Source organism: Megalobrama amblycephala, linkage group LG22 (assembly GCF_018812025.1).
Source record: "Megalobrama amblycephala isolate DHTTF-2021 linkage group LG22, ASM1881202v1, whole genome shotgun sequence".
In the NCBI taxonomy this organism is placed as follows: domain Eukaryota; kingdom Metazoa; phylum Chordata; class Actinopteri; order Cypriniformes; family Xenocyprididae; genus Megalobrama; species Megalobrama amblycephala.
In genome coordinates this window covers 19,618,847-19,635,305 of record NC_063065.1, presented here as the reverse complement: position 1 = coordinate 19,635,305, position 16,459 = coordinate 19,618,847, and the positions used below count along the sequence as shown (strand labels likewise).

At 37.6% G+C, this 16,459-nt stretch overlaps 1 protein-coding gene across 9 annotated transcripts in view; it reads left to right on the top strand.

Annotated features, from left to right (window-relative positions):
* si:ch211-285f17.1 (sickle tail protein homolog) overlaps positions 1-16,459 on the top strand; it is a 174,049-nt gene that overhangs the window by 58,692 nt on the left and 98,898 nt on the right. Inside the window, exon 1 of one of the 9 annotated variants that reach the window (XM_048174761.1) lies at positions 15,328-15,732. The exons of the other annotated variants lie outside the window; for them this stretch is intronic. The gene's annotated coding sequence lies outside the window, so the exon portion shown is untranslated. Of the gene's footprint in view, positions 1-15,327; positions 15,733-16,459 lie in introns of those variants that run through there. 9 annotated transcript variants of the gene reach the window in all.

The following is a 16,459-nucleotide window of genomic DNA, read 5'->3' as shown; positions in this document are numbered from 1 at the left end:
CATGATCCATGATAATATGATATTTTTAGTGATATTTGTAAATTGTCTTTCTAAATGTTTCGTTAGCATGTTGCTAATGTACTGTTAAATGTGGTTAAAGTTACCATCGTTTCTTACTGTATTCACGGAGACAAGAGAGCCATCGCTATTTTCATTATTAAACACTTGCAGTCTGTATAATGCATAAACACAACTTCATTCTTTATAAATCTCTCCAACAGTGTAGCATTAGCTGTTAGCCACAGAGCACTATCAAACTCATTCAAAATCAAATGTAAACATCCAAATAAATACTATACTTACGCGATTAGACATGCTGCATGACGGGCACTTTGTAAAGATTCATTTTGAGGGTTATATTAGCTGTGTGAACTTTGTTTATGCAATGATAGAGTCGAGAGCTCGGGAGGGGGCGGAGAGTGCGAGCAATTAAAGGGGCAGCAGCCCTGAATCGGTGCATTTCTAATTATGCCTCAAAATAGGCAGTTAAAAAAATTAATTAAAAAAACATCTATGGGGTATTTTGAGCTGCAACTTCACAGACACATTCAGGGGACACCTTAGACTTATATTACATCTTGTAAAAAAACATTCGATGGCACCTTTAAGTAGCTTTTATAAATGTGCCTTAGAAAAAACATTACTGGTGTGCATCTTTATACAAAACAATGACGCTGACATATTTTAAAATATGTTAGTGCAAAGATGCTTTCAGTTAAAATAGCTCAAGCATAATTTTTTAGTCTAGGACTAGTTTAAGCCTTATTTGTGAAACTGGGGGTCAATAGCTGTTTCATAAAACAATGAGGCATTTGAGCTCTCTTCAAAAACTTCCCCAGAGTCCAGTAACAAACAGCAACAGCGATGAACGTCAAATACCCAGCAGCATCACTTTTGAAAAAAGTACACTTTAAAGCACTTATTATGGAAATGATAGTTTAAGGTCTGGTTTCACAGACAGGGCTTAGATAAGCCAGGATTAGGCCTTCGTTTAATTAGAACATTTAAGTAGCGTTTATAAACGTACCATATGCGTAAATCGCAGGGGGTCAGGACCCCCCCCCCCCCCCCCATCTGAGTGCTGTCCCCCCCTAAAAATATAATTAAAAACCACGCTAAGTATTGTAAATAATATTATTTACAATACTTAGCTTTGTTCTCTCGCACCGGACTAAACCACAGCGCATGTCACCTACACACAAGTCTGGCGGGAGAGAACAAAGTTCTTCAGATAGTAGTTGTGGAACTCCAATAGTAGGCTGTCAAGGCTATTTTATTCACTTTAAACATCGGATGAAGTGATTATTTTCTCTTTAAGACAGATGATGCTGAGTAATTAGTCATCACACAAAAAAAATGATGATAACTGATGTATTTTTTTGTGAGTCTGCTATATTAGTGATTATAATGTTACCTAGATTGTTTGGTAGCTTGTTTACCATAGCTTGTTGGATAGTAAGTCACCCACACCAACTACAACTAACATTGTGATAAGCATATGTGTGAACTGTAATTAGGCTAATAGATTTACTGTTGTGTGTTGGGTTTTGCTCAATGTGTATTCATCGTATTTTGGTGACTTGGTTGTAAACAACTTCAAAAATATTGCAATAAATAAATGGTTTTGATTAAGAATATTTTGGTTAATTAGTCAGTTTTTTTACTGAACCAAAGAGAAACATTGAGAATAAGTATAATTGCACAGTCTCCATGCTACGCTAATAATAAATAGTAGTAAGGCTTTCCTCTGTGTACATATATCCTTATAAATAAAATGTTGGCTGTATTATTTATGTCAAAAATTGCTCTTGAGAAATTTTAGGTTTATTTCATGTTAATTGAAATTATATGAAAATATAGAGTATTATAATTTATATTAAATGCAGTTATTTGAGCTTTAGAGTGTTTTTTGACCCAAATAAGTCAGAACATCCACGGTTCCACAGACAAGGCTTAAGCTAGTTCCAGACTAAAATGCATATTTGAGCTGTTTTAACTGAAAGCATCTTGCACTGACATCTTAAAATATGTCAGTGTCATTGTTTTGTCTCAAGATGCACACCAGTACAGTTTTTTTTTTCCCGCTACTTAAATATCATAATTGAACTAAGGCCTAATCCTGGTTTAATCTAAGACCTGTTTGTAAAACCAGGCCTATGTGTAATTTCATAATTATAATTGTTTTTGAAATATGGTTAACGTGTACTGCTAAATGTACTGACATGCATTTATGGTAAATTAAAGTATACTTTTATGCCATTTCTATTGAAAGTTGTATGTCGTATTTAAATGTATTTGCAAAATGCTGTTGTCATGTAAATGAACAGCCAAAACGCATAAAAAGTTTCCTGTTTTTAGTTAAAAATGGTGTTGTGTAAACGCCCCCTTAAGAGGTTCAATGGGGTTCTATATAGAACCAGGTTCTTGGCTTAATTTTAAAGAACTATTTATGCCAAAATGGTTCTAGATAAAAAGAAATGTCTTAAATGATTGCATAATGCTTTCATTTTTAATGGGTTATTTCATGGTTTTTTAAATGGAAAATTAATTTAAAAAATTCATTAATTAAAACTAAATTCATAAAATAATGCCATGACAAGAACCCCTAAAAGGTTCTATATGAAATACCTGACAGAACCCTCTGTAGAGTTAAAATTATAATCACATTCTTTACATGTGCTTTAATATGTTAGTCAACACATCAAAATAAGTGTACTTCCTTAAAACATGACAAAATATTAAAACATAATGATTTAAAATGTACTTTAAAGTGAAACCTTTAATTTGACATTGTTACAAAGTGCACTTTTTAATATTTTTTAAGAATTATTGTCATGAAAGTGTATTGTTTTAAGTGGCCTTTTATTTTTTTAATATTATATTTTCTGTAAGTAATTTACTACAAGCCCACATTTAATAAAATTAAGGTCATTTAATTTTTTCATTAAGGATGTGCTGACAAGCACCCGTTGGACTCGGCCAAAAGATGATGTGACGTCAGTGCAATCCGTTTAATGATGATTATAGTGGTTTTAAGATGGTACCTGATGTTGATTGGCGAATTTCATGTTTCATGTCTGAAGGTGATTTTTTTTTTGGCTGCAGTTTCGCAGCACTTTGATTTACTGAAGAACCAAGCAGAGCTGATATACGTCGTAAGACAGCGTGTAGATTCATGCTGCTGTAAATCAGCATGTGCTCATTTAAAGCTCTCCAACATCTATTGAGCCAGTGACTGAAACATCAACAACTGTCTCCATAAAAGGTACTGAAAAATGTGTGTTTGGGTGATCGGACGAGGAATCGTTACTTGTTGAGACAGATATTGTTTTGCTGGCCTAGCTTGACTGTGTCTTGTTCATGCCATTAGGTAATTAAGCATACTTAGTGTATAGGGCAGATTTCTGTAATTGGCAGAAGCTGCTCTATTTGGCTGTGTGTTTATTAAACTATGAGTCAGTCATCTGTCTGGTCAGCTTTTAGAAGTAATCTTATTATGCTTTAAAGGGTTAGTTCACCCAAAAATTTAAATTCTGTCATTAATTACTCACCCTCATGTCATTCCACACCCGTAAGACCTTAGTTCACCTTCGGAACACAAATTAAGATATTTTTCATAAAATCCGATGGCTCAGTGAGGCCTTCATTGCCAGCAAGATAATTAACACTTTCAATGCCCAGAAAGCTACTAAAGACATATTTAAAACAGTTCATGTGGTTCAACCTTAAAGGTCCCGTTTTTCGTGGTTTTTTTGAAGCTTTGATTGTGTTTATAGTGTGCAATATAACATGTGCTCATGTTTCGCGTGTAAAAAAAACAGTATTTTTCACATAATTTACTTATCTGTATACCGCTGTTTCCACTGTCATAAAAACGGGCTGATGACTTCCTTGTTCTATGAAGTCCCTCCTTCAGAAATACGTAATGAGTTCTGATTGTGCCAGCAGTTCCTGTGTTGTGATTCGACAGCAGCTTAGCGAACCTTGCCCGGAAAGGTCACGCCTCTTACCATAACGTGGAGATGCACGCGCTCAGTGTTATTGTAAACATGTCTTTAATTTTACCCTATCAATTTGAGCCGGAATCAGACCCGGTGATTGGACTGCGGGATGAAAATAACAGCGTTTCGACGACATGGCGACAAACACACTCTACAAACGCAACTCTTGTGTATTCCTGTGGGCGGAGGTTAGTCAAAAAACTGTTTTAGTGACATCATTAAAGAAGGAAGTAGAGGGATGTAGTCCAAACTGGCCGTTCGATGTAGGCGACTTCTGTTAAATAAAATATCTCGCTTGGCATTGAACTTTGAGCTTTAAAATTTTACAGATTTTATTTATACTCTAACAACAACATTACACACTAACTAAAGTTTGAAACATGGGATCACAAAGAACGGGACCTTTAAAGGTGCCCTCGAATGAAAAATTGAATTTATCTTGGCATAATTAAATAACAAGAGTTCAGTACATGGAAATGACATACAGTGAGTCTCAAACTCCATTGTTTCCTCCTTCTTATATAAATCTCATTTGTTTAAAAGACCTCCGAAGAACAGGCGAATCTCAACATAACACCGACTGTTACGTAACAGTCGGGGTGTACGTCCCCAATATTTGCATATGCCAGCCCACGTTTCCAACATTATAAAAGGCATTAGACAAGGGCAGCCAGTATTAACGTCTGGATGTGCACAACCAAATCATCAGACTAGGTAAGCAAGCAAGAACAATAGCGAAAAATGGCAGATGGAGCAATAATAACTGACATGATCCATGATAACATGATATTTTTAGTGATATTTGTAAACTGTCTTTCTAAATGCATGTTGCTAATGTACTGTTAAATGTGGTTAAAGTTACCATCGGTTATTACTGTATTCACGGAGACAAGAGCCGTCGCTATTTTCATTTTTAAACACTTGCAGTCTGTATAATGCATAAACACAACTTCATTCTTTATAAATTTCTCCAACAGTGTAGCATTACCAGTTAGCCACGGAGCACTATCAAACTCATTCAAAATCAGAAGTAAACAATATAACAGTATACAATACTCAAATAATCCGACGCATGCATGCAGCATGCATGACGAACACTTTGTAAAGATCCATTTTGAGGGTTATATTAGCTGTGTAAACTTTGTTAAGGCACTGTTTAAGGCAAGCGCGAGCTCTGTGGGCGGAGAGCACGGGATTTAAAGGGGCCGCAGCATAAAATCGTCGCGTTTATAATGATGCCCCAAAATAGGCAGTTAAAAAAATTAATAAAAAAAAATCTATGGGGTATTTTGAGCTGAAACTTCACAGACACATTCAGGGGACACCTTAGACTTATATTACATCTTTTAAAAACATAATCTAGGGCACCTTTAATGTTATGAAGCGACGAGAATACTTTTTTTGTGCCAATGACAGAATGCTCAAAGGCATCATACCCATTCAAACTTCCATGTACATGTATACATATATAAAAATTTCACACAACAAACCTTCACCTTCATCGCACATTCACATCAGGCATATGACGTCCATAAAAAAAATAAATGCTAATTTGTATAAAAGACTGATTATAACAGCTCCTACTTGTCTACTGTTGTCTAGTGTGTGTGCAGAGCAGAGATGAGTTAGTTTCTCATTTTAGGTTCACAAGTCAGTAACTGCCTCTGTGCATATTAGAATTTGATAAACGTCCCCATAATCAGACTCAGGAAATGGAATGAGTTCAGCCATTATGATATCATCATTCAGACAGCCAGACCAATCATCTCATCTCATCTGACTCTGAATTCCTTCAGGCTCACGGGGAGACAGAGGATCATGGAATGTTGAGCATAATTAAAGGAAAAACTCAAAATTGCAGAGTTATAGTTAATCTGAAGCCTTCCTGGACCGGCGATCAAATCTAATCACTTGAAAAGCTGTCGTTGTCGTTGTCTGTGTTTTTTGTTTTTCTTTTCCTGTCAGCTCATGAACTTTTGTAGCCTGCAGAAAAATGATATTTAGAGCATGCTCAGTGGCTGGGAATGCTGGAAATAATCACTGCAGTTCATCTGAATTTGTTTCCATGTGAATAAGATGTAAGTGGCGTTTAGTGCAAGTTTGAACAGCCCTTATTTCCTGACATCACTGGCTAGTTTCCTTGGGTATATGGATTCTTTCACTGATTTAAAGTATGGCTGTATATTAAGTAAGAAATAACTGACGAATTATTAGAAAATAATGCACACCCGAGGTGGTAATGCAGCCATGACACGAACCGAAGTGGCTGCATTACCACCTCGGGTGTGCATTATTTTCTAATAATTCAACAGACCAGAGTCAATTATTCCACTTATACTATGGTTACCACACCTCAGGACAGTGTTCAGATGTTGTATTTCAAGACATTTGTCAGGTTTTCGTCCTTAAAACGCTCTTGTATGTAGGACTAATTTCTTACGCATCTCATCCCACGCCTTTAAAACGTCATTTTAGAGCTAGTAATTGTGGCGAAACTGTAAGTTTATCTGCTTCAAGAACATCGCCGTTATTGTCAGCTACTGTAAAATACTGCCAGAGCAATGCTGACAACACGTTTATGTGCGAGTGTATGTCTGTACTGTATGTGTGTGTGTGTTTGAGTGTGAGAGAGAGCGGGAGAAAAAGCTCTCTGTACATAATAAAATGTAATTTTGTGGCAAAAAACATGGAAATAACTTTTAACCTATTGTTTACTATATTTGCTTGGTCAGTGTCATTGTGGGTTTTGATTCTTTTGCTGTTGTTTGTAAGGAGCTTTGAAATAACTGAAATCATATGGTGAAGTGATATGTAATGTGCAAAACATTACGTAACACTAATGCAATAGCATGTCATAAATTCAAGATGACAAATGTTACAACAGTAATTAAACTAAACTTTACCTGTTCTATCTTCATGCAGCATATATTCTCTGGATCTGTAGGCATCTTAGAACAGTTCCCACAAGAGAGATTTATAGATTATCATGACAGAATATGCTAATCAATGACTTTAAGATAGTTAACTCCACATCAGCTACATAAATTTATCAACTAACCATTCAGAAACGTCCTGTTGCATGTCCATGTTGTCACTTCTTCCTGAGTCTCTCCATCATTGTTCGACTCCGGTTTGAACATAAAAGGCTGAACAATTTCTGGCATTTTCAGTGAGTCTGAGGTAATCTGCGCTGCTAACACAAGCTCTTGAAACTCCGCCTTCTTCTTGAGAGTAGCAGCTCATTTGCATTTAAAGGGACATACACAAAAATTGAGCGTTTTTGCTCACCCTCAAAAAGTGACAAATTTAACATAATATAAAAAATTATCTGTGGGGTATTTTGAGCTAAAACGTCACATGCACACTCTGAGGACTTCAGAGACTTATTTTACATCTTGTAAAAGTGGCATTATATGAAATAAAGAAATAATAATAAAAAAGTATGCCTTTATTTTTTGGCTTTTCTATAAAACAAAATATGTATAGTGTCACGGAGACGGATTCCCCCCTCTGGCCAGCAGAGGGCCCCATCTCCGGAATACTGACATTCACACATCCATTCACTCATTTACACTGACTCACACTACATTTCCCACAAGCCCTGTTCCTTGGACTCTGATCCCCCTCCAGCTGCAGCTTGTTAGGACTGCTATTTAAGCTGCCATTTCACACAGACCTATGCAAAGTCTTGATCATTGCCCCGGCTGTCATTTCTGAGCATTTGTACCCTGTTTGTTTTCCCGTTGCCATTCCTGTCTGTTCACCGTTTATTGACCCATTGCTGCCTACCTGTTGACCCATTGCCTGTTTACTGGACTGTGATTCTTGCTTGTGACACCGACCTATTGCCTGTCCCTGACTACGAATCTGCCTGTCCTCCTTTGCTGTGTTTGCTGGTTCTGACCCCTGCCTGTACGACCACGAGTGCTTCAATAAAGCCTGCTAAATGGATCCCATGTCAAGTGATGACTCATTACATATAGACAGGAAGTAAAACATGAGGGTTTTTTTTATGATATCACAGATTTGAACCTACAGCCTTTAATTAGAGCATCAACCATTGTGCTACATCACCCCAAACATGATATACACTTGAAAGTACTGGCGATGAGTTATCCTCATATTGTGTTCCTCCACAGACAGACCCGCAGGGCTGTCAGATCACCAACAGAATAAAGAATTAAAGGTGCCCAAGAATGCTTTTTCACAAGATGTAATATAAGTCTAAGGTGTCCCCTGAATGTGTCTGTGAAGTTTCAGCTCAAGATACCCCATAGATTTTTTTAAATTAATTTTTTTAACTGCCTATTTTGGGGCATCATTAACTATGCACTGATTTTTTCAGTGCGCCGCCCCTTTAATTCGTGTGCTCCCTGCCACACGAGCTCTCGATTATATTACAGCACATTTAAAAAGTTCACACAGCTAATATAACCCTCAAATGGATCTTTACAAGATGTTCGTCATGCATGCTGTATGCATGCTTCGAATTATGTGAGTATTTATTTTGATGTTTATATTTGATTCTCTATGAGTTTGAGGCTGTGCTCCGTGGCTAACGGCTAATGCTACACTGTTGGAGAGATTTATAAAGAATGAAGTTGTGTTTATGAATTATACAGACTGCAAGTGTTTAAAAATGAAAATAGCAACAGCTCTTGTCTCCGTGAATTCAGTAAGAAACGATGGTAACTTTAACCTCATTTAACAGTACATTAGCAACATGCTAACGAAACATTTAGATAGACAATTTACAAATATCACTAAAAATATCATGATATCATGGATCATGTCAGTTATTATTGCTCCATCTGCCATTTTCGCTGTTGTTCTTGCTTACCTAGTCTGTTGATTCACCTGTGCAGATCCAGACGTTACTGGCTGCCCTTGTCTAATGCCTTTCATAATGTTGGGAACATGGGCTGGCATATGCAAATATTGGGGCGTACACCCCGACTGTTACGTAACAGTCGGTGTTATGTTGAGATCCGCGTGTTTTCCGGAAGTCTTTTAAACAAATTAGATTTACATAAGAAAGAGAAAGCAATGGAGTTTGAAACTCAATGTATGTCTTCTCCATGTACTGAACTCTTGTTATTCAACTATGCCGAGGTTCAAATTTTGAATCTAGGGCACCTTTAAACATATTGTGTTCTTCGACAGCCCTCTTCCTATTTGCCCTCAGCTGTTCTTGTGACGTGTTCTTGACTACCACAGCAACCCTCCAGCTACAAAGCTAATATTTTTCCAAGTTCTCTGGGTTTTGAGTGTTTGTAGGTGAGTTCTCTCTAGCATGTGGCGTGTTTTTATAATGATGATGCAAAGGAAGGTGTGTGAGAACGTGAGAGGTATATTAGCTGTCATTGTCTGTGTACACTTACATGTTTGTTTTTGTCAGTAGATTCATCTAACCCCTCTTGCTTTCAGTTTGTGCTTCTAAACCATATTAATTTATCACGACACCCCATGGTTTATTTTCTATAGTGAGAATAAATTGGAGGGCCTGTTTTAACAGGTATGTTGTGTGTTTGCAGTCAGTTAGGTTAAATTTTGGCAGGAAAAACTGATCAGGAGCAAAATTTGGCAGATGCTCCAACCCAATTTGCATATTTATACTATACATTAAAAGTATGAACATTTTATTTTATTATTTTATTTGATTTTTTACTGTAGCTCTCAATACACTCTGCTCAATGTGTGTATTGTGTTTGCAGAAGCACTCAAGCATACCCTATACAAGTGTCTCTTGACATCCACATGACTGTATCCGTGTGTGTGTGTGTGTGTGTGTGTGTGTGTGTGTGTGTGTGTGTGTGTGTGTGTGTGTGTGTGTGTGTGTTTGTTTTAGCGTGTGAGTGTTTGGGGGCAGGGCTGAGTGTGTCAGTCAGCGTCTCCTGAGTGTTGTAAGTTTTGCAGATAACCAAGGACAGTTAGGTCTTTTCACTCTTCACTCCTCTTCACTCCTCCCCTCTTTCAGTACATCTGCCAGTGAATAAAGTCTGGAAATCACTACACCACTTTTGTTCAGATTTTCCCCCCAATTTGCAGTCTGGCCGAGTTGAAAATAGTCAGTCTGCAGATTTTGGGCAGTCATTGTTGACAGATTTCACAGAAAATCTTGTAGTATATGATGGGGACAGACTCCGATTTTTTGGCCATCCAGTTGGAGGATATCAAAACATTGATTTGAGCTGATTTTAACTTAATTGTAGTGTATGATGCATCACTACTGAAACCGAAGCTGTCCTCTGTCTACCAGTGTTGCAGTAAAATATAATACAAATTAAATAGGAAAAACAAAAAAATAACAGAACATGCAAATTAGCCTCAATATTTGACTCATCAGCACAGATAACATAACTGACTGCACCACTCACCTCTAACTTCTGTTTGTAATCTGTAGAGTACTGACCACATCTACCCACCCAAGACCACATCCAAATGCGCTTGGCTCATTTTTTCTCAGCACACATAGTCGCTACAGCAACAACTGTGGTCATCTCCACCACATCCATGTTTGTTTCATCTGTCATGTGTCTCCTGAGGCGTGTGCTTCTGTGTGAGTTTGTTGTTTTTTGGAAAGATTTGAAAGTCTGGTAGTGTATGATGCCCGGTTTTTCTCTGTAACCTTTTACAAAGTCGGCAAGTGTATGATACTCGCACATACATAGGGCCTACATAAGCACTCCAGACATAGCCTATGCTCTGTTCCAAAACCTGCCTATGTAGACAGCATATTACAGAGTTCTCGACATGAAGGCTTGGCATCTTTATTATGCAACATCCTAAGATACCTGTGACTTGTGTAGTCTGTTTTCACTGTGTTCTGTTCCTGTTTTGCCTACCAGAGTTCCTAGTTAGTTTCCCTGGCTGTTAATTAGTTTCCACACACCTGTTCTGTTTTACCTTGATTACTCTCCCTGTGCATTTAAGCCCTTAGTTTCCTCAGTTCTTTGTTCAGTCTTGTCAATGTTTTATGTAGTGATGCACCGATTGATCGGCCAGGGATCGGAATCGGCCGATTTTCCTCATGATCGGCCCGGATCGGTGATCGGCCGATCAGTCTCACTTCTTACCGATTCCGAGCCGATCTTTTTTGTTACCAGTGGCACAGGCAATAACGTCAAATGCGCGTTCCCGCTCTCTTCTCTGTCACGGTGAAGTGACACACACCCGCGCGGGCGCCTCCTCTCTCTCTCTCGCCTCATTCGCTCCGGTTAAACAGTGCTTACTGCGCATAATTTTAGTCATTCCCGCAGGTTTCGTGGTCACACCGAAAGCGCGCGCTCCACTGATCTATATTAGTGAAGCGAACAAACCACGCGACGCTCAGTCTCAAACAGAGATAGAAGTCAAACAGACTCACAAGTAGGCTACCAAAATAAGCGTCTTCCTGCGCTCAAACTGTCAAATACATACACAAGTATGTCAAAACCAGCGGCACAGGCAATCTTGGCGAGTATACAGATAAACACTGTCAGTTTTGAATCGTTAAATAGCTATAGCTGGGCATACACTGTGCGATATCTGTGCGATTTCAGCAAGGTTACCAACTCACACTGTACGAGTAGATCGCGTGCGATGGAAAGCCAAAACGCACGATTTATGTGCTCACACTATGCGGTCCGATGGTCGAGACGTGACTCGACTGCTCACACTATGCGTTTGAAATATGCACGATAAACCCACGTACTGGGATGCGCCGATTGACAATGTTTCCAGAGATATTGTCAAAAGCATCAGCTATGGATATCAAGAGGATTTAGCATTTCCAATTCATATATTAAATAATAATAATATTTAGCCTAGTAGTAGTAGTAGTAGTAGTAGTAGTAGTAGTAGTAGAGGCCTATTTAATATTAAATTGATATTAGCTACAATTCATTTGGCCCGCAATATTTCATAGCGCATCACCGCATAACTGCGAGGATAATAAAAGATTTGATTAGCTTATAATTACTCCTCACTGAAAATTATTTAAAGACATTTATACAATGAATTAAAGGCATATAATTAAAATTATTAACAGTAGCCTATGTGTTCTGCAATAATCAGTCAATGAAAAGCAGCTTCACTTCAAAAACAACCTGTTTAATACGAAATACTTCTCATTTTTTCATCCACTACATACAGTTTATGGGCCACAAGAGAAATATTAAGAAAATAAATTAAGATATATAGCCTACCGTTATCAGGTTGAAGTAGGATTTATCTCTCGTTGTCTCTGAGAGAATATGCACCGAAAGCTCGTCGGTTTTACTTTTATTTTTTTTAAAGGCTGGTGAATAATTGACAGGGGATTGAGACTTCTTCATCGGCATAACTCTTGCGCAAAGTTTGCACATTGCTTGTGTGATATAAAGTAGACACTGACTCGCCTTCCGGGTTTAAAATGGAAAAAATTCCTATATGAGACGTGACATTTTTCTTTATCACCAATTGCCAAATGATGGACAACAGTTCACATTTCCGCATTTAATAAAATTAAGTGAATATTAAATAGACTACATGAGTAAATAGAAAGTGAAAAGCGAAACATATAAATTAATGATCAAGTAAATTAATACAAGAGGCACCGTGGGTTTATCCATCATGCAACACGAACTGGAGGTAAGCAACATTTTGCTAAATTGCAGCTAGTTTGATAGCTACAGAACTTAAAGATCTCCCTCTTTTCGTTTTCTTTCTTGCTGCATTAAAGATTGGTTTAATTTCTTTTTTCGCGCAGGCGCAGTGGGGGGAAAATCACAGAGTTTAGGCAAGTCGGTTCGTAGCTCTGCTTCAACTGTGCGATATCCTCACGAGGGGCGACCAAATTTCTGACATGCCAGAACTTCATCCGACCATGCGATTGCCAGTCGGGAGAGGTTTATCGCCTCTCGTTTCCCCGTGTACACTGCACGAACACTGCACGACAAACGACACACGACAAAGCTGAAAATCGGCCCGACTCAAAAAAAAGTCGCACGAGTCAGAATTCGGCTCAAAATCGGACGAAAATCGCACAGTGTATGCCCAGCTTAAGAAAGTGAACCCATGTCGTGTGTAACAGTATTGGGTCTGTTGAACACCGTTCATAAACTCTTAAAGGGACAGCAGTCCAATATTCCTGCTGCTGTCTGTCATGTTAATCAAAGAACAAAAGACAAAGAAAATCAGTTTCAGCTCTTGACTGAATAACTTTAATGGTAAGAATTGTATTAATATTTATAGTAAAGACTACAGAAATTAAGGTAACCAATGTAAAATAATACTGAATGTGTCATTTTACATTTGATTACTTTAATTTCTGTAGTATTTCTTACCTGAATAGAAACCCAGTTAACCCAAAACACTTAGTTTCATAGCTCTCTTTATTCTATTGCATTTATTTGAGCTGTTTATATTTTATTACTGACTTTTACTTGTTTTTTTTTTTTGTTTTTTTTTTATGAAAATAAAACTTTGCATTGAAGAAAAGTAGATTTTTGTTTGTATATGTTGTCAATTATAGTTCTTAGAAAGAAAATCGGAATCGGCAAAAATCGGTATCGGCCGATCTCACTAACAAAAAAACGGAAATCGGAATCGGCCAAGAAAATTGCAATCGGTGCATCTCTAGTTTTATGGTTGTGTTCTCCTTAGTATTCTATGGAAGCTTGTTTCCGCCACTGAATAAAAAATAAGTTAATTGACTTTTTATTTCACAATTCTGACTTTTTTCTCGCAATTGCGAGTTTACACCTAGCAATTCCGACTTTTTTTTTCAGAATTGCGTAATATAAACACAATTGCGAGTTATAAAGTCAGAATTGCAAGTTATAAACTAAATATAGTCGCAATCTCACAAATCTGACCTTTGTTCTCAGAATTCTCACATCTCACATCTCCAAGTTTTTATATCTCGCAATTCTGACTTTATTTCTCGCAATTGTGAATTTATATCTTGCAATTCTGACATTATAACTCACGATTGCGAGTTTATATCTTATAATTCTGAGAAAATAAGTCAAAATTGTGCGGAAAAGTCTGAATTGTGAGATAAAAAGTTGCAATTATCTTTTTTATTTTTTATTCAGTGGGGGAAACAAGCTTCCATAGTATTCTCTGTGGTTATATTATTAAATTCAGATTATTTAATCACATCTTCTGTGTCATGTTCATCCTTGCAGCCTAATGTGACATTACCTCATTATAAAGCAGCATGGCAATCCCACAATGCATTGCGACATGCTCAAATTCATTCATAATTGAAAAACATCGATGGTAATAGTTCACCATTATTACAAAGGTATTATTTTATCCAATATTTATGCAAAGTATTTTATGTTTAAATTGTCATGTTATTAGCTTAGCATCACATGTCTTTCATTGCTTTTTAGAAGCAATCCCAGAATGCATTGCGACAAGCTCAAATTCAGTCAATAGTGAAAAGTATTGATATAATTTGTTAAATGTATTTAGAAATGTATTGTTTTACCCAATATTTGTTTGCATTGTGTATTTTGTTTTTTAGAGTATTGTGTACCGAAATTACATTTTTACTACATTTTTTCATTTAGCCAATAATCAAAACCGAAAAATAAAGTTTTGGTAATTTAACTTGGGTAAATGGATAAATGAACTCGGTATGCTGTTCAGGGTATCATGTTTACAGGTGAGCCAAAGTAAAGTTCTTTGGCACAAGCAACTGATATTTCAGCCGAACAAATATTGCTACTATAGCATCATTTTTGGTAACAATGAAGTGCATCTACACAGCTGACAAGTTTACCTGTTGTAGTTTATCCACGCTGTGTGCACGAAATAGATGTCAAAACTAATCATCAGAGAAGTGCTAACTGTTTCGGTCGATGACTATTTTGGCCAAAAATGAATTTCAGGCCAAACATTTTCAGTTGCCAACATTTCAGTGCATCACTAGTATTGTGCTAAGCAACATGGTAACAGAAAACTCTACTGAAATCAATTGCAGGTCATGTCTCTCATGAGATGCTGCCTATGGTCACTTATGATGTTCCACAACAGTTAGGATGCTGTCTTAGAAAACAGCTAGGCAGTATGCAAACCTCAGCAGGTTTTAGGACAGATCTATTGTGTGTTTTGGAGATGTTCTGTCGTGATCACTTAAGACTGAAATCTGGCTTTGATTCTAACAGCAAACTGAGGGATTTTGAGAGGAAGCTCTAAATTCACAGACGCACGCACACACATGGCCCTCAAGTTTGTGTCGCAGGGGGCTCCATAGCAGGAAGTCCTCCACATGTTTTGTTTTAGCTTAAGGGATTCTCTCCCTCCCTCTCTCACTGCACTCTTCATCAGTGGCTCTTTCTTTCTCTCTGTCACACATCTCCTTTTCTTTTCTTCACTAAGTTCTCCATTCCCCTGTTTTTCTTCTCGCAATGAGGTGTTCCAGGCTCAAGGGAGTGCCAAGAGAGTTACAAAAACTGCATTCATCGCAACACACAATCGAAAACACACACGCTCACACAACACGTCCTGTCTAAACAATGCTCTTTGGCTGAATCTGGGAGAGTGATTTGAGTTGGTGTAAAGGGACAGCACAGGAAGTGTCAGCGAGAGAGAGAGAGTTGGAGGGTTTGGAGGAACAGGAGCAGCCCTACAACAAGGAAAAAAAAAAAAAGTTTCCCTGCTGCAGCAGCAGTAGCACGCTGAGTTTGTCTCATTCGCTCTTGCTCCCTTGTTCATGCTTCGGGTGTTTGGATGTATGATCCTAGACAGGGCAAATAGGGTGAGTAACACAACCTCTCTATTTCTCTTTCTCCATACTTAAAGAGCTGTAAAGGGATATTAGAAACATTGTTCAGTTCCACTGCTCCTTTGTAGCGCATTAAAAAAACTTTTATTGAGACATGTTTAGAGTGCAATTAAAACTCAAATGCCAACTCCACAGCCAGACCTCTGCATCTTTAGTGCCATATTTATTACTTTTACAGTTCAGCAAGTTTATAGTCTTCCTCCCTTTGCGTTTATTCATTCCATTTGATGGTCTGCAATGTCTCTCATATTTTATTGTTATTTAGGGGAAGGATGTGGAGGCATGTTGAGGGGCTCTAAAAAGTTTTGGGCAAACATTTGACATGCGTCATGGTAGTTTCTCAACTTTTTGTAGATCATTCTTGGACATAATAAAACTTTGTTTTGGTGTGAAACATCTTGTGCCGTCAATACTTTCTTCTTCAGAAAGGAAAGTTTAGTTTTGACCAAACATGGCAATATTGCGGTTTTCATGTTTACTTGGAAAGTAACGACTCATCTGTCATTGAGCGCTCTATCTATCATTGTGCAACCACAGAATTGCGGTTTTACGGCATGCACATAAATATACAAACATATTGTTTGTGACAACGCATTCCCTTCGAGAATTCCCTCTTACCGCTGTCGGCGTTCCATTGTAACCCATCATTGGCCTTCATGATTTGTTTAAAAGTCTTTTTGTACTTTTGTAAACATGTTTT